This window comes from Salvelinus namaycush, chromosome 2 (assembly GCF_016432855.1).
Source record: "Salvelinus namaycush isolate Seneca chromosome 2, SaNama_1.0, whole genome shotgun sequence".
NCBI classification, from domain to species: Eukaryota; Metazoa; Chordata; class Actinopteri; order Salmoniformes; family Salmonidae; genus Salvelinus; species Salvelinus namaycush.
The window spans coordinates 39,534,581-39,556,425 of record NC_052308.1 but is presented as its reverse complement, the minus strand read 5'-3'; the positions used below and the strand labels follow the sequence as shown (position 1 = coordinate 39,556,425).

At 40.1% G+C, this 21,845-nt stretch overlaps 1 protein-coding gene across 1 annotated transcript in view; it reads right to left on the bottom strand.

Moving 5' to 3' along the window:
* LOC120021657 (receptor-type tyrosine-protein phosphatase gamma-like) overlaps positions 1 to 21,845 on the bottom strand; it is a 276,262-nt gene that overhangs the window by 200,430 nt on the left and 53,987 nt on the right. The gene's annotated exons all lie outside the window — the stretch shown is intronic.

Sequence of the window (21,845 nt, the reverse complement as noted above, 5' to 3'; positions counted from 1 at the left end):
AAATATTTAAAACACTACATTTATATATAGACTTTACAAAAATATAAATGCAACATGTAAAGTGTTGGTGAAATAAAAGATACCAGAATTGTTCCATGTACACAATAACTGTATTTCTCACAGATTTTGTGCACACATTTGTTTACATCCCTGTTAGTGAGCATTCCTACTTTGCCAAGATAATCCATCCCCTTGACAGGTGTGTCATATCAAGAAGCTGATTAAACAGCATGATCATTACACAGGTGCATATAGTGGTGGGGACAAAAGGACATTCTAAAATGTGCAGTTTTGTCACACAACGCCACTGATGTGCAATTGGCATGCTGACTACAGGAATGTCCATCAGAGCAGTTCACAGAGAATCAAATGTTCATTTCTCTACCATAAGCCACCTCCAACGTCATTTTAGAGAATTTGGCAGTACGTCCAAGCGACCATACAAGCGAAGAATTTCTGCACAAACTGTCAGAAACCATCTCAGGGAACTCATCTGCATTTTTATTGTCCTCACCAGGGTCTTGACATGACTGCAGTTCGGAGTCGTAACGGATTTCAGTGGGCAAACGCTTACCTTCGATGGCCCCTGGCACGCTGGAGAAGTGTGCTTTCACGGATGAATCCCGGTTTCAACTGTACCGGGCAGATGGCAGACAGTGTGCATGGCGTTGTGTGAGCGAGTGATTTGCTGATGTCAACGTTGTGAACAGAGTGCCCCATGGTGGCGGTGGGGTTATGGTATGGGCGGCATAAGCTTCGGACAACAAACACAATTGCATTTTATCGATAGCAATTTGAATGCTCAGAGACACCGTGATGAGATCCTGAGGCCCATTGTCGTGTCATTCATCCGCTGCCATCACTTCATGTTTCAGCATGATAATGCACGGCCCCATGTCGCAAGGATCTGTAAACAATTCTGAAAATTTCCCAGTTCTTCCATGGCCTGTATACTCACAAGACATGTCGCCCATTGAGCATGTTTGGGATGCAAATATCCAGCAACTTCACACAACCATTGAAGGAGGAGTGGGACAATATTGCACAGGCTACAATCAACAGCCTGATCAATTCCACACAAAGAAGATGTGTCGAGATGCATGAGGCAAATGGTGGTCACACCAGACACTGACTTGATCGACGCACCTACTTTTTTTTTAACATATCTGTGACCAACAGATGCATATTTGTAATCCCAGTCATGTGAAATCCATAAATTAGGGTCTAATGAATTTATTTCAACAAACTGATTTCCTTATATGAGTTGTAACCCAGCAAAATCTTAAAAAATGTTGTATGTTGCATTTGTATTTTTGTTCAGTGTATTTTTTTTTACTTTTTTTATTTCACCTTTATTTAAATATATATATATTAAATATACACTGAGTGCATAAAACATTATGAACACATGCTCCTTCCATGACATAGACTGACCAGGTGAATCCAGGTGAAAGCTATGATCCCTTATTGATGTCACTTGTTAAATCCACTTCAATCAGTGTAGCTGAAGGGGACGAGGCAGGTTAAAGAAGGATTTTTAAGCCTTGAGACAATTGAGACATAGATTGTGTATGTGTGCCATTCAGAAGGTGAATGGGCAAGACAAAAAATGTAAGTGCCTTTGAACGGGGAAATGGTAGTACATGCCAGGCGCACCGGTTTGTGTCAAGAACTGCAACGCTTCTGGGTTTTTCATGCTCAACAGTTTCTTGTGTGTATCAAGAATGGTCCACCACCCAAAGGACATCCAGCCAACTTGACACAAATGTGAGAAGCATTGGAGTCAACAAGGGCCAGCATCCCCGTGGAACACTTTCGACACCTTGTTGAGTCCAAGCCCCAATAAATTGAGGCTGTTCTGAGGGCAAAAAGGTGGGCAACTCAATTTTAGAAAAGTGTTCTTAATGTTTTTTTTACACTCAAGTGATGGACAATGACATTGAATTCCCCAAATATGGCATTTTATCATCTAATATTTGCTTGAAGAAAGTCATATGGTAGTTTTACGGAATACATTATATCAACCAGTCTTTCAGAAAAACTAGTTTTCATTCAAAAAATTATAATCATTCTAACAGCAAAGCAAAGTAATGAAATGCTAAAGTGTTCCAGGTCTTTGTATGTTTAACTCTAGGGACAGATGTTGCTGTCTCAGACCGCTGAGTAGGACCTAGAACAGTCTGGGAACACATCGAAGCGATGAAGAGAATGAATAAAGAAAGGAACGATTCTGTGAACCTCTAACAGCACAACTTTGAAGAGTGGAAATGTAGATGGGTGTGGGTGGGATAACTCCTGAGAGATCAAAGTATTTTTTTTGGGGGGGGGGGGGGTTGTGGTGCAACAGAACATGGGTAGGATAGTGTACTTCTTGTATATCATCCACTGACACAAAGGTTAATCAAACAAACTGGAAACAATAGAACACTATGAAAAAAATTGGGGAAACCAGGCCTAGTAGTCATAGCTGACTTTGAAAAGGCTTTTGATAAAGTACGACTGGAATTTATATATAAATGCCTGGAATATTACAATTTTGGAGAATCTCTTAAAGTGGGTTAAAGTTATGTATAGTATCCCAAGGTGTACTACTTCTCAGAAAGTATTAAACTGTCAAGAGGAGTTAAACAAGGTTGTCCACTATCAACATATCTATTTATTATGACAATCGAAATGTTAGCTATTAAAATCAGATCCAACGATAATATCAGATCACAAAAAAAATACAACATTTACATTTCCGTGTAGGTTACCAATGAAATGTTCTGACGGTAAAGTGGACATACTCAGTATTTATGTCCCGAAAGGAAGAAATTATCTCACTAAAATACATTTTATAGAAAGTCAACAAAAATAGATAAGATCTTGCTATCATGGAAAGGAAAATACCCTGATTAACTCTTTGGTCATATCCCAGTTCACCTATTTGCTTATGGCCCTGCCTACACCTAACAACCTGTTTTTTAAATTATATGAGCAAAAAATATTCAATTTTATTTGGAATGGCAAGCCAGACAAAATTAAAACGGGCCTATTGAATTCGGAGGGCAGAAATTATTAAATTTTTTATAATTATACTTTTCACTAAAGCCTTCAGTCATACAAAAGCTATACTTAAATCCAAACTGGTTCTCTAGCAGATTAGTAAGAATGTCTCACCCCGTATTCAAGAATGGTATTTTTCCCTTCATTCAGATTACAACCTCTCACTTTTGGTCATTTGAAAAATCTCCAAAAATATCACTATTTTTAAACAAGCCATAGAAAGTTGGTTGCAATTTCAGTTTAATCTACCAGAAAAAAACAATAAATATTACAACAAGTGTTATGGTTAAACTCAAATATACTAATTAATAAAAAAACATTTTTGTAAAAATGTGAAACAAAATAGCACAGTTGAAATAAATATGGCAAATATAAATAAAACCGGATGGTCGTCAGAGATAAATGGAAGGGGTTAAGGATAGCTGAAGATAAGTAATGTAAAATATACTGTGTCCGTAAAATGTATACAGTATGTATAAACTGGAAGTAAAAGACTAAATGGTGTTGTCCATTAGTTTACTCCAATTAGGGGAGGGGTGGTAGGGTTAAGGGAAAATAATAAAGGAAAATATATATTTTTTAAATTACCAGTTAAAACCTGTTATGGCTGCAAGGGAAAGTATTGAGTAGCCAGATAAAAGATGCCCATTTCAAACGGCCTCGTACTCAATTCTTGCTCGTACAATATGCATATTATTATTACTATTGGATAGAAAACACTCTCTAGTTTCTAAAACCGTTTGAATTATTTCTCTGAGTGAAACAGAACTCATTATGCAGCACTTTTCCTGACCAGGAAGTGGAATGTCAGAAATATATGCTCTGTTCAACTTCCTGCCTATACATGGTCATGATACGTAAGAGTCTACGTACACTTCTTACGCCTTCCTCTGGGTGTCAAGAGGATATGAGAGAAGAAATTTTGTGTTTATCTTGGTCTGAGGTGGAATAAAAGCTATTTCTTTGACGTGACCGTCCACTTCCGGTACTCTGAAGCGCGCGACTTGGACATGGATATGCGTTCTGTTTTGCTCCCGTTATGGACGACTAACATCTCCGTCTTAGATTTTATTTGATACATGTGTCCATATCATCGTAAAGTATGTTTTTTCAATATAGTTTAATCAGATTATTGAAATTTTTTCGGGAGTTTTGCCGTGTTCCGTTCTCTGACTTTGTTTACGTTGGAGAGATATGTAGCACTTGGCAAGTGCCCATGCTAAATGAAGAGGGGAATTTGCCGTTCCAGTTCAAAACAACGACTGTTCTGGACAAAGAACACCTTGTCCAACATTCTGACGGAAGATCACCAAAAGTAAGAAACATTTTATGATGCTATTTCTAATATCTGTCGTGCATGTGAACTGGTCGTGGGCGCCCAAGTGTTTCTGGCTATTGTGGCTACGCTAATATAGCGCTACATTTTGTTTTCGCTGTAAAACATTTCATAAATCGGAAATATTGTCTGGAATCACAAGATGCCTGTCTTTCAATTGCTGTACACTATGTATTTTTCAGAAATGTTTTATGATGAGTAATTAGGTATTTGACGTTGGTGTCTGTGAATATTATGGCTGCTTTCGGTGCAATTTCTGATTGTAGCTGAAATGTAAACTATGATTTATACCTGAAATATGCAAATTTTTCGAACAAAACATATGCTATACAATAAATATGTTATCAGACTGTCATCTGATGAAGTTTTTTCTTGGTTAGTGGCTATTTATTTCTTTATTTGGTCGAATTTGTGATAGCTAGTGATGGAGTAAGAAACTGATGGAGTTAGAAAAGTGGTGTCTTTTGCTAACGTGGTTAGCTAATAGATTTACATATTTTGTCTTCCCTGTAAAACATTTTAAAAATCGGACATGTTGGCTTGATTCACAAGATGTGTACCTTTCATATGCTGTATTGGACTTGTTAATGTGTGAAAGTTAAATATTTAAAAAAAATATCTTTTGAATTTCGCGCCCTGCACTTGAGCTGGATGTTGTCATAAGTGTACCGGTGTCGGGCTGCAGCTCAAACAGGTTAAAAGTTTGGTCACACCTACTCATTCAAGGGTTTTCTTATTTTTACTACTACATTGTAGGATAATAGTGAAGACATCAAAACTATGAAAGAAGACATATGGAATCATGTAGTAACCAAAAAAAAGTGTTAAGCAAATCAAAATACATTTTATATTTTACATTATTCAAAGAAAGCCACCCTTTACCTTGATGACAGCTTTGCAAACTCTTGGCATTCTCTCAACCAGCTTCATGAGGAATTCTATTCCAACAGTCTTGAAGGAGTTACCAGATATGCTGAGCTTTTGTTGGCTGCTTTCCCTTCACTCTGCGGTCCAACTCACCGCAAACCTTTGGTTTGCAGAATGCTGTGGTAGCCATGCTTGTTAAGTGTGCCTTGAATTCTAAATAAATAACAGACAGTGTCACCAGCAAAGCACCATCACACCTCCTCCTCCATGCTTCGCGGTGGGAACCACACATGCGGAAATCATCCCTTCAACTACTCTGAGTCTCACAAAAACACGGCGGTTGGAACCAAAAATCAAAAATTTGGACTCATCAGACCAAAGGACAGATTTCCACCACTCTAATGTCCATTGCTCGTGTTTATTGGCCAAAGCAAGTCTCTTCTTATTGGTGTCTTTAGTAGTGGTTTCTTTCCAGCAATTTGACCATGAAGGCCTGATTAACGCAGTCTCCTCTGAACAGTTGATGTTGAGATGTGTCTATTACTTGAACTCTGAAGCATTTATTTGGGGTCGCAATCTGAGGTGATCTTGTCCTCTGCAGCAGAGGTAAGCCTGGATCTTCCTTTCCTGTGGCGGTCCTCATGAGAACCAGATTCATCATAGCGCTTGATGGTTTTTGCGACTGCACTTGAAGAAACTTTCCAAGTTCTTTATAATGTTCCGCATTGTCTGACCTTCCTGTCTTAAAGTAATGATGGACTGTTGTTTCTCTTTGCTTATTTGTGCTGTTCCTGCCATAATATGGACTTGGTCTTTTACTAAATAGGGCTATCTTCTGTATACCTCCCCTACCTTGTCACAACATAACCGATTGGCTCAAACACATTAAGGAAAGAAATTCCACAAATGTACTTTTAACAAGGCCCATCTGTTAATTGAAATGGACTCTAGGTGACTACCTCATGAAGCTGGTTGAGAGAATGTCAAGAGTGTGCAAAGCTGTCATCAAGGCAAAGGGTGGCTATTTGAAGAATCTCAAATATAAAATATATTTTGATTTGTTTAACACTTTTTTGGTCACTACATGATTCCGTATGTATTATTTCATAGTTGTCATGTCTTCACTATTATTCTACATTGTATAAAATAGTAAAATAAATAAAAACCCTTGAATGATATGTGTGTCCAAACTTTTGACAGATACTGTACAGTTATTTTAAAAAATATATGGGCAACTGGAAATTATGCAGACAATTACATTGATAGAAGCCAGATTGTATTTGCAATATTAAAGATGATCCACCCCCTAAAAATTTTTTTTTAAACATATTAATCAAACAATATCTACTGTATGCACTTCTTCTGTCACTCCTAGAGCTATGACGATAAATCCATACCCATAATTTACGTTTTTTGTCCACATCGCCCAGCTCAAATCAATTCCCTTTCATCAAGCAACACTGTTTTGCCCTCCATCTTGTAGTGATGGAGGGAAAGTAAGATGGAGAGAGAGTTCAGTCTGGGGGTATACGGCCAGAGACCTGGAGTTTGATTGGCTCACAGACCATACCAGCAGGAGAAGACCACCCCCCCACGAGACCACCATACCCTGTACCCACACCCCAGGTGTCATCATTGCTGCAAACAATGTAATCATTTTTACTCCTCATCGCCTCCTGTGTGGACCATCTAACCTACAGTATGTGTCTCGGTCTTCCATCTGTGTGGACCTTAATCAGAAGTAATGAACACCACCATCCGGGTTGATCCAGGGGGGAAGTGAATCAACAGGAATGGTTTCACTGAAGTCCCTCAGATACGCTAAGCCCGCTCTCACACACACTCACCATCCATCAACTCCATTCAGACGCTGCCTGGCATCCCTGAACAAACTATATTCTGGAAATTGATGAAGAGGCTGCACTGTACACAGACATATGAACTACAATTTGGTCATATCCAAATGGTAAAAAAACTAGTCCTGCTATAGGATGGAGTGAAAAAGCTTGTTTCGGGAGTTTTAGAGTACTGTTCATTCATTACGCCCACTTAGGGGCTGAGTGAGTCACACACACATAGGTACATTTAGTTGAGCAGCTGTGTTAGCTGCAGTCTGCAGGAGAGAGACGCTGTACCCCAACATGCAGAGCCCACAGATGCTGAGTTCTGCTGGCGTAGGCTGTGAATTTGCACCTCGGGAGGTGGTAGCTACCGAGCCTGCAAAATGGTAACAGATTGACGCTGAGACGAAGATCTTTCCCTTTAAACGTATGCCACACAAAAACCATTGATTGCAAACTTAACCAAACAACTCTATGCGCAAGGTCTCCTTTTAACAATTTCCACAGGAAATTTGACAAAAACACATTTCCTAGAGAAGACCAGTGGTGATCTAAAGTTTGGTAACAGAATAATGGTAAAATCTCCCTCCGTTCTTTATGTGACCACGTTTTCCAAAAACTCTTAAATATCAACTCCGATTTAAGATTCAAAGATGTCTGCAGAAAGAATTGGGTGTCAGCTATGACATGACAGCTTGAGTTTGAAAAACTATATTTTGGAACCACAGTAAGTGAAGTGGATTAACACCAGGTAACAGAACGATGGTAACAGAATGGCATCATGGGTCCCGGACCTGTACTATACAGAAATTCATAATTATGAACATCATTCTCTTCATTCTCTATATGTATCCTGAATAGGTACACAAAGGAAGAAAAATGTAATATCCTCATTTGCATGTTTATTCTAAACACGGGCTATTATTCTAATGCACTCCGGCCCCAAACAAGACCACATTTGGTTGGTCCGGCCCAGACCAAATCTGTACCAATCATAGATGTCTAAGTTTCAGAAGTTTGAACAGTACAGCACAGCACAGTAAAGTACAGTACAGCAGAGTAGGATAGAATTCAATAAAGTAGAGTATAGTTCAGTACAGTTCAGTACATTAAGTAAATTATACCGTACTCTACTCGAGCGTGCTCTACTATACTGTATTGTACCACACTCTACTGTACAGTAGGGATTCATATTATACAGGAATCTACCAAGTTTCAATACCGGGAATAATTCACATTTATCTCAAGAGTCCAGGGAAATAACGCAAAAATAGGAAGTTCCCATTTAAAGTGTTTAAAACCAAGATATGGTCACTATGCCACCTGTGTCACAATGTAAAGAGATCAGAGCCAAGTAAACATATTTTTAGTAATGTAGTATATAGTGAATTGTGCGTAGGCCTATCAAATTTGTGACTGTCTGAAGAGTCAGGCACATCTTTTAAAGGCTATACTGTAGAGGTTTCCTGTAGTGGTTTTTAACTGTATTCGGGTCGGGTGTGCAGTCCGGCAGTGTCAATTACGTGTGTGCTTTGAATTTATGGTGACCTTGTGTGAAGTAAATACACTAGGCTAAAGGCTTCCATGCGACAACCTGTTTGGATAATGTACTATTACATGTTGTGTATTTTGTGGAACTTCATTAGTGCCGACATTTTGTACTTGTTTTGTAATTGAATATATATCTTTGGGGGAAATAGGAATAGAGTGTTCCCGGGACAGTCCCATGTTAATCCCTACTGTACAGTACTAGAGGTATAACGATTTACCGATACGCATTGGTCCCTGAGTCAAATGTCTAACCCTTTACACTTGTGGGATTTTGCCATTATGCATAAGGCTAAATTGAATTGTTTCTTACAGAAGAAATATGAAATGCATAAGCATGGTAGCAATTGAAAGGGGACAGTTTGGAGATGGGAATATTATTAGACCAAAATTGAGGACACAACAGTTCACCTGACACAAGACTAAATCTAAACATTACACTTGATTTTATGTGTATTATACATTTACTGTACTTTTCGCCGCATTTGTTGATAACAAAATCAGAGAATATTTTGGACTGCTCAAGTTGGCCGGGAGGCCAGCTCTAGGAAGAGCTCTCGGATGATGGAGGCCACTGTGTTCTTGGGGATCTTCAATGCTGCAGAAATGTTTTGGGACTCTTCCCCAGATCTGTGCCTCGACACAGTCCTGTCTACATCAAGGATGATCAATGGAAACAGGATGCACCTGAGCTCAATTTCGAGTCTCATAGCAAAGGATCTGAATACTTATGTAAATAAGGTATTTCCTTTTTTTTTTTTTTTTGCAAAAATTTCTAAAACCTCTTTTCGCTTAGTCATTATGGGGCATTGTCTGTAGATTGAAGAGGGGGAAAAATTATGTTATCCATTTTAGAATGAGGTTGTAACGTAACAAAATGTGGAAACAGTCAAGTGGTCTGAATACATTCCGAATGCACTGTATAAATTCCAGTCGTACTTTATCTAAAGCCTTTCAAAGTCAGCTATGAATACCAGGCCTGGTGTGACAGATTTTTTATAGTGTTCTATTGTTTCCAGTACTTGTCTTATATTATCTCCAATGTATCGTCCATGTAAAAAACCTATCTGGTTAGGATGAATAATATCCGATAATAGCTTTTTAATGATATGCGCTATGCATTTTGCTAGAATATTTGCATCACAACACTGATGTGTAAAGGGCCACCAATTTTTTTTAAATAGACTGGATCTTTAGATTTCCCACCTGGGTCCTGTTTCAGTAATAGTGAATCAGACCTTGTTGAGTATGTGATCATCTACCATTTTTATAAGAGTGATTAAAAAATTATAATAATGGTACTCTGAGTACATCAAAAAGGGTTTGGTATGCCATCCAGCCCTGGAGTCTCCCCAGACTTAAAGGCTTTATGTCACGCCCTGGCCTTAGTATTCTTTGTTTTCTTTATGTTTTTTATTTAGGTCAGGGTGTGACATGGGGAATGTATGTGTTTTGTAGTGTCTATGGGGTGTTGTATGTGTATGGGGCAGAGTAGAGTATAGTTGTCTAGTTATGTCTATGGCTGCCTAGATTGGTTCTCAATCAGAGACAGCTGTCATTCATTGTCTCTGATTGGGAGCCATATTTAAGGCAGCCATAGGCAGTAGGCTTTTGTGGGTAGTTGTCTATGTCTATGTTCTATGTTGCATGTGTGCACTTAGTTCAGCGTTAGCTTCACGTTTGTTTTGTTAATTTTGTAAGTGTTTGTTTTTTCCTTCTCTAAAATAAAAGATGTATTTTGCATACACGCTGCGCCTTGGTCCACTCTCTCTCACAAAGACGATCGTGACACTTTAATTGCATCAAGAAATTCCTCCTCTGTAATTTGGCCTTCTTCACACGAGTCTTTCTGTACTTTCTTGACAGGTAAATATTTATAGTTATGTAATATTTAGCTAACGAGTGTCCTAATATCTAGCGAATATTTAGCTTCTTTGGCTACACAACTCTAGCCTCTCCCAGCTATTCCGGAGCGCAATTGTCTATACGGATGCAAGACTCTCCGCTATTACTCTTTTTGTAAAATCCCTGGAAAAACTATAGGCCACAAAATCTCCAGGAGATAAAAAAAATGTATATGAGGCCTAATATGCTTTTCGTGTAGAGAAGCAGGCTTGCTCTTGCTAATTGCTGAATGTAAAATAGGCCTAGACCAAATGAACCTTCGCTCCAGTCTAAGGTCCCTGGCCGCCAGTGATGATAACATTGTTGCACTGATGTATTAAATGGTTGCACAGGACAGACAGTGAAAAAGAAGATCCAAACAAATTGACATCCATTAGAAAAATGGAAATCACTTGAGCAAGGAGGCAAGCAATGACATGATGTAAAAGATGTGCAGGCTAAACAGCGTTTGCTGTTGAATATCTAGATGTAATTTAAATAGGAGTTTCTATATTATATATTTTTTTTCATTAGGCTACATGTAGCCTACATTGAAGTATTATTTGCTGTTGTCACTATGACAATGAACACACCCTGAAGCACTGAATGGTCTGTGTTACCACCTTATTAATAGGCCTACAGCGTGCAGTACAATGCTTTGATCAGTTGATTGACAGGTGCAGGCTACTGTAGAACGATAAACTTTCCTCTAGTGTGGATGCTCGCCAACGTTTTATAGTTATGTATAATTTATCGTTATAGGTATCGTCCTTGGCCCTTAACGCTTAAATTGGTAAATATTCCCTGCTATTTGGTTTTATTTATCATTTTGGAGGGGGAAGGTTATTTGTTTTTCCCCTTTCAAACGCTCGAAGAGGGCAGGTAAAAATATAGGGAGGACCATCCATTTTAATTTCAAAGACGTGCGATTACCTCCAGGTATCCCTCAATATAAATAACATTCACTCCCTAAGCTCCCAGGGACAATTCTCATCTGGCTATACTTGCAAATAGGGGCTTACATTAGATTTTACCATCAGCAATAGTTTTAGTACTTTTGCTTTAAACAATAAGTGTATATGGTAATCGTTTGATATACAGGGTAAAGTTGACAATTTCATAACGAAAACAGCAATCACTTGTGTGAGCCCCACTGCGTGGTCGAAGAGGGAGGAGAATAGAAGCTCACTCAGTAAAAACTTCCAAACGGTCAAAACCATTTGAATTTCAGACAGGAGTGAAAAGTGAAATCCAAAGTTGGGCTGTTTATTCAGTGACTATGTCATAGCAAAATTGTTGTTAACTAGTAAGTGATGGTGATTTCAGATCAAAAGTGGGGGGGCAAAAACCCTACATTTGCATAGCCTTATATGGCTCAGCTCAGGTGCTTACATACACCATAAACATATTTACACAGAAACATAGACACACACAGAGAGATAAATTATTTCAGAGAGGACCAGCTCATGAGCTCCATCAGCAACAGATTTGAATTTAGAATGGAAAAATCATGTGTTTAAGCAACAAAGGTCAGTGCATCTAATCTTATCAAATTGAACCGAAACGCATCGATTCGTTCCTCTAATCAAACCATATCACACCGAATCGTTTCAAACTAAAAGGTATCGTTCCTGTATCGTATCGGAGCCCATGTATCTAGATACGTATCAAATCGTCTTGAAAGGGAAAGATGCACATCCCTAATACAGCACTGTACTGTACTGACCTATACTCTACTGTACTGTACTGTACTGGACTGTATTGGACTGTTCAAACTTGTGAAACAGACGTCTATAATTGGTTCAGTTTTGGACTGACCAAATTTCAAACTACCTTTCAACGTCCATGGATGTCTGGTGTCGGCGGTGCTCAGTGGGTGAGAGGGCTGGTTAGAGTAATGGAAAGAGAGGGGGCTCATGGGTAGCTGTCAGTAGGAGCCGGGAGAGGTGACATTAACTAGAGAGAGAGATGAGATGGAGAGACAGAGAGAGAAAGAGAGAGGGGGGAGGGGTTGTCCAGACCATTTTCACACTATTAATTTGACCACCAAGTGACAGAAAGATATAGAAAACCGTTATGAGCGGAACATAACAGTATGCCAGCATGAGGGAGGACCGTAGCAAGTGAGTACTATGAACTCCCATTGTAGCCAATTCAGTTGCAGTCCTTCTGTTACAGATTTGTTTTTGTCATTGTGGTAACAGAATAACACATTTTAATCAGTTAATGTATCATAAACCAAATTATTATCAGTAAAAACATTAATTGGTAGGTCTACTTTACAACTGTGAACGTTCATTACCCTCCCTCATGAAGGAGAGAAACGTGGTCTCGTTTCAATGCTATGAAATTATTTAGTAATTTTTCATGTTGAGAGCTCTAAATCCGGCTGAGAATATCACAGCGAGATGCAACCACAAGTGTTGGATTCGCTAGACTGTCACCTTTCACATGCCGTCTCCCAGACTCCGCCGCTCAGAGTGAGAGCAAATCAATTCTTTGTCTGGATAAGACAGAAAATGTGGCACATCACTCCTGTGGGGTCTGAAACCTGACACTTCAAGACAACTCTGCTGAGTGAGTGGTAGTGGAGAGCAGACAGATGGGGCTTTCTGGCACTATAAGGCACTGGACCTACAATGTTCACAGAGCACTTTGTACACCAATACGTCAGTCAGAACCGGTCCACAACCACGCAAAGAGACGAGCCACCGGGGAAGCTGTCAGTCCCTGCCTTTCAAAGACTAGCCACACAGGTACTGTACAGCCAGCCGTAAGCTTACTACTCCATCTAGTCTCCATCTCGCCTCAATCGCCTCATATTGACAGTTCCCTCAGTGAGTGCATGGCCTCTGTAAGAGAATTATTTTCTATCAGCAGTGAAATATTTACTATTTTCTCTGAAAGACTTCCCTGGGTGTGTGTTTCTGTGTTTTACAAAGTTCTCGGACTACTCTCTCCCTCAGCTCAGTTTAGTACTACAGTGGTGGGGTAGGTGGGCAATATCAGCATCCCTCCATGTTACAGTGAATCACTCATCAACATTTAATACACTCATCCATCCTCGCCTGCAACCTGAAATGCGCCAACCTCACTCCAATCAACAGGCAACAAAGATCAGCGAAGCCAACACATCAGGGTGCAACTTGGCGGTAAACATTTCCGTCTGCCAAGAACATTTAACGGTAAAAACAATAACAGCACCACACTTGGCAGTCTATGTAGGCTCCCCAGGACAGCGTTGTGTACGTCAAATCAAATCAAATTGTATCGGTCACATACACATGGTTAGCAGATGTTAATGCGAGTGTGGCGAAATGCTTGTGCTTCTAGTTCCGACCAATGCAGTAATATCTAACAAGTAATCTAACAATTTCACAGAGCGCTTTGTGTAACCATGCCTACTGATTGAGAACACCCGCACCTCTCCAGTATTGCGTCATTGGGGAGGAGAGGTAACTTTTGCCTGAGGAGTCAGAGGGGGATTCCTTATTATTATTCTTCAGCTACCTCGAGAGTGACTCATAGCTTTAGCTTGGCTAAAGGGAAAGGATGGTACATGCACGCACGTCGGCACACACACACGCGCACACACACACACTCATACGCACACACACACACACACACGCACACTCATGCGCACACACACACACACACCACACACCACAGCTGCCTCTTCTCTGCCCAGCTCAGCTCTTACTGATAGTTGCATCATTAGAAGTGGGATTAATTAAGGCACCTCACCAAGTTGATTCATTCTCTCCTCAGATAGTCTCTGCTCCCCTGCTCATTAGCTTCAGGTGGTGCACTGTTCTGTTATCATCAAAAAGGAGGAACTAGCACCACACCACCACAGTCAGTTTAGTTCAAATTCAATGAATGATCTCGGGAAAGTCAATGATGATATATGAATAACATTTCTAGCAGCGGGGGAAAAGGATGCTGTACAAGGACTGAGAAGCTCAGTTCTGGTAACTTTAAAACAAGACATTACTCTAAAATGGGGGGGAAATTATGCTGAAACGATTGAAAATATAAAAATCTATACACATATTCCACCTCCAGAAATGAGCCCAATTTTAACATATTGGACAATGCATATGCATGGTCCATATTATCAGGTTTGCTATTAGCAATATGCATTATCACCTGTAGCCCAACTGATAAAGCATAGTGGCTATAAATAAATAGGCTTAAGCTTGGGGTAGCCTATCTGCATTTACCCTATTTGGCTAATCATTAGCTAGATCCCAAATCCTATTGATGAACTAGTTAACTAGTTAGCATTCAATTTATGTCCCCAAAAATCATGCCGCTACCCAAAAAATCTGGGTTTAAAATGGTGCAGTTTACACAAATATAGGAGATGAGAAATAAATAATGTAGGAATGGAAAGCCGGAAACCCCCTCTTTTTAACAAAGTCTATTAAACCTACTGTTTGTCCCACGATTGCAAAAATTGCTGTGCATTGACTGCTTATCAGATTGCATATTTCCGTGTTGTCCAAAAGTGCATGGAGTAACCAGCCAAATAGACAAAGTAGCCAGCCAGGTGGTTGGGACTTTGAGGGAAGGCGGTAGATTAGTAATCTAGTCAGAAAAACTAGTCTAGTCTACTCTTTCAGTTTAGTTTATTGTGGCAAAAACTAAATCTAATCTGCTCTTTCAGTTTAGTTTATTGTTGCAAAACCTAAGAAAAAAGGTTGTGTTCTGTCAAGTAAACATGGATTCCCTGTTAAGAAACAATATAGAATTGCAGGAAAATGGTTTTAAAAATGCTAAATGTTCAGGGGGAAAGATGCCCCACCAAATTGTGCACCCCCACTTTTATACAAAGTCAGGGGCTCATGAATAGACCTACAGGTATGATTGAAGAATGAAACAGGTGTTAAACATGGCCTTTGCTACACAGAAAGCAGCAGCTGACTACTCCGTTGTCAACACTTTAAAGAGCAACTGCCTTTAAAAAGCAACGAATCCCTTTGAAAACAGCCTATGTGAAATCGATACGACTCAGATACAGTTATTCTTGTCTCAGAATTGACTACAAAGTGTAAATAGGATAATTCTGGTCAAAGTCAGTCTCGTCTAAAACGGTGTTTGGAACAACTGATAAATGAAGGTTGGGTTTTGATTTGAAGATGTCCATTTGCCCACTAACATGGGGCGAACAGCTGTGGTGATTGCTTTCTATCCAATAGCACAGACAGTGAGACAGACCTGCCCAGCAACTCTGACTTTGTTTGCATAAGACAATACGTTGCACATTTTTTTACTTAAGAAATGCTGCACCTTAGTCAGATTTGCGCAACCAAAATATCCTCGGCAAAAACTTCAAAATTAATTACAGATTTCTTGAGTTATCTTTGATTTATTCTGGGGATTTTGAGGAGGTGAACTACGCTTTTGCGTCAACAGTTTTTTATTTAATTTATTTCACCTTTATTTAACCAGGAAGGCCAGTTGAGAACAAGTTCTCACTTACATCTGCGACCTGGCCAAGATAAAGCAAAGCAGTGCGACCAAAAACAACAACACAGAGTTACACATAAACAAACGTACAGTCAATAACACAATAGAAAAAATCTATGTACAGTGTGTGCGAATGTAGAAGAATAGGGAGGTAAGGCAGTAAATAGGCCATGGAGGCGAAATATGCTATTTACAGATTGGCTGTGTACAGGTGCAGTGATCGGTAAGCTGCTATGACAGCTGATGCTTCAAGTTAGAGAGGGAGATATAAGACTCCAGCTTCAGTGATTTTGCAATTCGTTCCAGTCATTCGCAGCAGAGAACTGGAAGGAAAAGCGGCCAAAGGAAGTGTTGGCTTTGGGGGTGACCAGTGAAATATACCTGCTGGAGCGCGTGCTACGGGTGGGTGTTGCTATGGTGACCAGTGAGCTGAGATAAGGCGGGGCTTTACCTAGCATAGACTTATAAATGACCTGGAGCCAGTGGGTTTGGCGACGGATATGTAGTGAGGGCCAACCAACAAGAGCATACAGGTCGCAGTGGTGGGTAGTATATGGGGCTTTGGTGACAAAATGGATGGCACTGTGATAGACCACATCCAGTTTGCTGAGTAGAGTGTTGGGGGCTATTTTGTAAATTACATTGCCGAAGTCAAGGATCGATAGGATAGTCAGTTTTACGAGGGTATGTTTGGCAGCATGAGGGAAGGAGGCTTTGTTGCGAAATAGGAAACCGATTCTAGATTTCACTTTGGAATGGAGATGCTTAATGTGAGTCTGCAAGGAGAGTTTACAGTCTAACCAGACACCTAGGTAGTTGTCCACATATTCTAAGTCAGAACCGTCCAAAGTAGTGATGCTAGTTGGGCGTGAGGGTGCGGGGCAGCAATCGGTTGAAGAGCATGCACTTTGACAGTGTCTCATGGGGGACAAACATTAACCAAGCGCAGAATCGGTCAGTAAACACACATTCAAGACTGAAATCTAGATTATCTAATGAGCAACAGAAAATAACACACGTACCAATCTGAGTGTTCAGTGGCTCTTTAATCAAATCAGTAGGCCTAAATCAATATGTTTAATAATACCAAATATCATGACATTAGCTTTTATAACCTTCAATCTGTTATCAGTTCAAAAAGAGCTGTTTGTTGGTGAACAAACCCATCAATAGGATACACTGACAAGTCACTTTAGCGGTCACCGAATCCTAGGAAAAATACAAACAAGATTTTTGGTTCGACAGCTTTTTGAAACTAGTCAACATTGTTGTTTGGTTGCCAATCAAAGCACAGTAAATAGCATATGTGCCTGGCTGGCTATAGCAGGCCAATGAAACGCGAAAGAAAATAAATGAAAGTGCAATAAAAAAAACAAGTGGATTTCAACTCATCGTCACTCCTTCCATTACATGGCAGTAGGAAGCTCTCTCAGCCATTTATATGCAGATGATACAGTCTTATACTCAGCTGGCCCCTCCCCGGATTTTGTGTTAAACGCTCTACAACAAAGCTTTCTTAGTGTCCAACAAGCTTTCTCTTCCCCTTAACCTTGTTCTGAACACCTCCAAAACAAAGGTCAGCAGTTGTGGCTGCTTTGCGTGATGTATTGTTGTCTCTACCTTCCTGCCCTTTGTGCTGTTGTCTGTACCCAATCATGTTTGTAACATGTTTTGTGCTGCTACCATGTTGTGTTGTTGTCATGTTGTGTTGCTACCATGCTGTGTTGTTGTCATGTTGTGTTGCTACCATGCTGTGTTGTCATGTGTCGCTGCCTTTCTATGTTGTTGTCTTAGATCTCTCTTTATGTAGTGTTGTGTTGTCTTGTCTCTCTTGTCGTGATGTGTGTTTTGTCCTATATTTATATGTTTTTATTTATTTATTTCATTAATTTTTAATCCCAGCCTATTCGTTTGCCTTGCGGTAGGCCGTCATTGTTAATAAGGATTTGTTCTTAACTGACTTGCCTAGTTAAATAAAGGTTAAATAAAAAATAAAATAAATAAACATGGGATGTGTAAATTCACTCACAGGAGATAAAGAACCAATATGCTCTCCCTCCTCCGTGACACGAAATTTAACTGCAGCCAATCAGAGCACAAAAATAATACAGGTACAGAGAGGCAGGACAGACAGCAGACTGTGTCCCTGTCATCGCTCGCTTTGTGACTGACAGGCGCCTGTCCTATCAACAGATCACTAGAAGATGCATATTGTTTATCTAGCGGGAGAAGGCTATATAGACTTTTCTGACTAGCGAATTGAAACTTTTAAATGAAAGGAAGCCTTGTTAATTAATTATGTGGAAAAAGTAGAAGGCTGACAATGAGTCTGTTATCGGCTATTTAGCTGACGGCCGGCGCTTATGGAAAACTGCTATGGCACTCCTGACTTGAATGCGCCTCAAGAGGAATATTATCTCTCATTGAACACACAACAACAAGCCAAATAGGAAAATAGATAAACTATTCTACTGTGATTTTTCTATTCATTACTCATTTTCTTTGCAAAGGAAAAGTAAATATGGACTGTTCTAGCATCTTTAAAGTCTCTTCCAGCGTCTTAAAAAAAAAAAAAAAATCCATATATTTTTGGGCGTGGCGGCAATGATTTTGACGTGGCACTGCGCCACATAAATTAATGCAGCAGAAACACAAAATAATACATGACTAATGTTTCGTTAACATCAGTGAGCATATGAAAGGTATATTTTCTTTACTCTGCGGTCCAACTCATCCCAAACTATCTCAATTGGGTTGAGGTCTGGTGATTGTGGAAGCCAGGTCATCTGATGTAGCACACTATCGCTCTCCTTCTTGGTCAAATAGCCCGTAGACACAGCCTGGAGGTGTGTTGGGTCATTGTCCTGTTGAAAAACAAATGATAGTCCTACTAAACGCAAACCTGATGGGATGGCGTATCGCTGCAGAATGCTGTGGTAGCCATGCTGGTTAAGTGTGCCTTGAATTCTAAATAAATCACTGACAGTGTCACCAGCAAAGCACCCTCGCACCATCACACCTCCTCCTCCATGCTTCACGGTGGGAACCACACATGAAGAGATCCTCCGTTCACCTACTCTGTGTCTCACAAAGACACAGTGGTTGGAACCAAAAATCTCAAATTTGGACTCATCAGACCAAAGGACAGATTTCCACCTGTCTAATGTCCATCGCTCGTATTTCTTGGCCCGAGCCAGTCTCTTCTTCAACATCTTACAGTTGATGCTGAGATGTGTCTATACTTGAACTATGTGACACATTTATTTGGGCTGCAATATGAGAGAGATTGCAAGAGCGCACGAGACCGAGAGACATCGCAGAGATACTGGTAAAGAGAGTGAGGGATCATCTGTGTGGAAGGATGGCGCGCAGGCCAAGCAGTAGCAGTGTAACTACTCGATGGCAACAGGCAGGCAGACAGTGGAACAGAACAGGAGGGTTCCTCCCAGTCAGTCAGTCAGCCATTGATCAGAGAGCAGAGCAGAAGAGACAGCACCATGTCAACAGTTTACTCTCATCCTTGTCAGCCTCAGTCGGAGCCGGGAGGGAGTCCCCTGTGGCTCTAGGATTAGAGCAGCCAGCTGAAGTCATAGATCAGAGCAGTGCAGACAACAACACAGGGCTCAGGTCTTAGGCCTAGGGAAGCCTGGGTAGGGTTCTCATAGGCCGTAAACCTTTATAAACCTACTTCAATACCCCTTACTTACACAGGGCTCAGGTTTATAGGCCTGGAAAAGCATGGTAGAGCATACCTAGGGCCTACACTTTTATACACCAGAAACAGTATCTACCTATTTTTGGTTTGCACATCTGTCACATCATGCCACTGTTATGAACTTTCTAAAGACATCTCACACCCTAACTAGACCGGCCACATTGTGTGCGCGAGCGATGCAAAACAATTTAACGTGAACATGTTATTCAATCATTTCAACTACACTACTTGATGAGAAGCAGCCTTCTGCAAGTCCCGTCTCCATCTTCTCATTGGTTTTGACTATCATACAAACCAACGTGGGTACTTGGTAGATCAACAAGGAAAGATTAATCAAAGATAGTATTAGATAAGTTAACTAGGTTTACTCTTGTATGTGTGGCTTAATCACTGGTGTAGAGAATCACATGATTTTGTTTAGCTCTGGGTCAAAATTCTACAAAGATCCAGAAAGAAAAATGGTAAAAAAGCAACCCAATGATAATCTACCAGGCGAACTAGCTAGCAACAGCTTGCTGTCCATGAATGTTTCATGTGTGTTACGATCTGCCCCAGATTGATATAATTGATTTACAGTTGGTTTTGGTATTTTAATAAAATGCGTATCATGATCATGTCTGGTGTGCGGATAGTCTGATCAGGGTGTCAGCCATAGTGGCTCCCAAAAGTCGAGTGGTGCCCTGTCATTCTAAACTAATTATTGATTTGTCTAAATTACTCTATAGTGGCTAAAAAATACCATGGCATAGCTAAAGTAGGCAAATAATTATTAGGTGTCACGTTCCTGACCTGTTTTCTGTTGTTTGGTATGTGTTTAATTGGTCAGGGCGTGAGTTTGGGTGGGTAGTCTATGTTATGTGTTTTCTATGTTGGGTTAATGGGTTGCCTGGTATGGCTCTCAATTAGAGGCAGGTGTTTGGCGTTTCCTCTGATTGAGAGTCATATTAAGGTAGGTTGTTTCACATTGTTTGTTGTGGGTGGTTGTCTCCTGTGTCAGTGTCTGTATGTTACGCCACACGGGACTGTTTCGGTTTGTTTGTTCGTTCGTTCGGTTTATGTAGTCTGTTCCTGTTTCATGCGTTCTTCGTGTCATGTAAGTTCCTATGTTCAGGTGCGTCTACGTCGTTTGTTGTTTTGTAGTTTGTTAAAGTGTATTTCGTTTCGTCTTTGTCTTGTTAAATAAATCATTATGAATTCACACCCCGCTGCACTTTGGTCCAATCCTTGCTACTCCTCTTCGGATGAAGAGAAGGAGGAGGCCCGTTACATTAGGGAACAACTGTCATAATTTTGATGTCATCAAATGTACTTTAAAGATATGGCAATGTTGCCATTAGCTAGCAAAGTTTGTTAAAAATAGCTAGCAATGCTAATGTTAGCAAACTAGAATCCGGTGCTCTACCCTCAATCTTAGCTGCATCTGAAGTCAATCTGACAACATCACAATGATGACAAATGGTTCCCCTACTAATTATTTGGCTCCTTTTGAAAGGATTATAATGGACTTTAGAAAAAATCTTCATCAGCGCACACTGGGAATGCTTAGAGTTGAACCAAATACAGTACAGAAACTGCTCCTCCAATAGAAATCCCTGATCACACTTGTAGGCGATGTTACCTAGCATAGCTCATGCGCTGAAACACGTAAATCGGGTCTAACGGTCATATCATGCCAAACAGAGCATGCGCAGGCCATTAAATAAAACAAAAATAAAAGCGGGTCAGTTTGTCACTTCCACAAGGTTTTAGTACTGACAGGTTCAGTAACATAAGACGTCGGCTCGAATCTAGATTTTGCCTTTAGAATTCGAGAAAATTAACAACTAAAAAGACACATTTTCACTTCTCCCATTGACTTGCCAAAACTCAAACCGCGGCTGGTCTGTCGAATCTGCTTTGCTGCGCGTTCCCGAGAAGTGTTGCGATGTAGCAACTCAGTTTGAAAACTCTGTGGTAGAAAGTTCAGTTGGGCACCAGTTCAAAATAGAATCTTCATAACAATATTGTGGCAAGGTGCAACCCATTAAAACACAACTGCTTCTGAAAAAAACCTAACTTCTAAACACTTGTGAAGACCAAAGAGCATCTCTCACATGCACTCATTCTTTTTTTCCTATTCCCCGAAACATATCTCCAA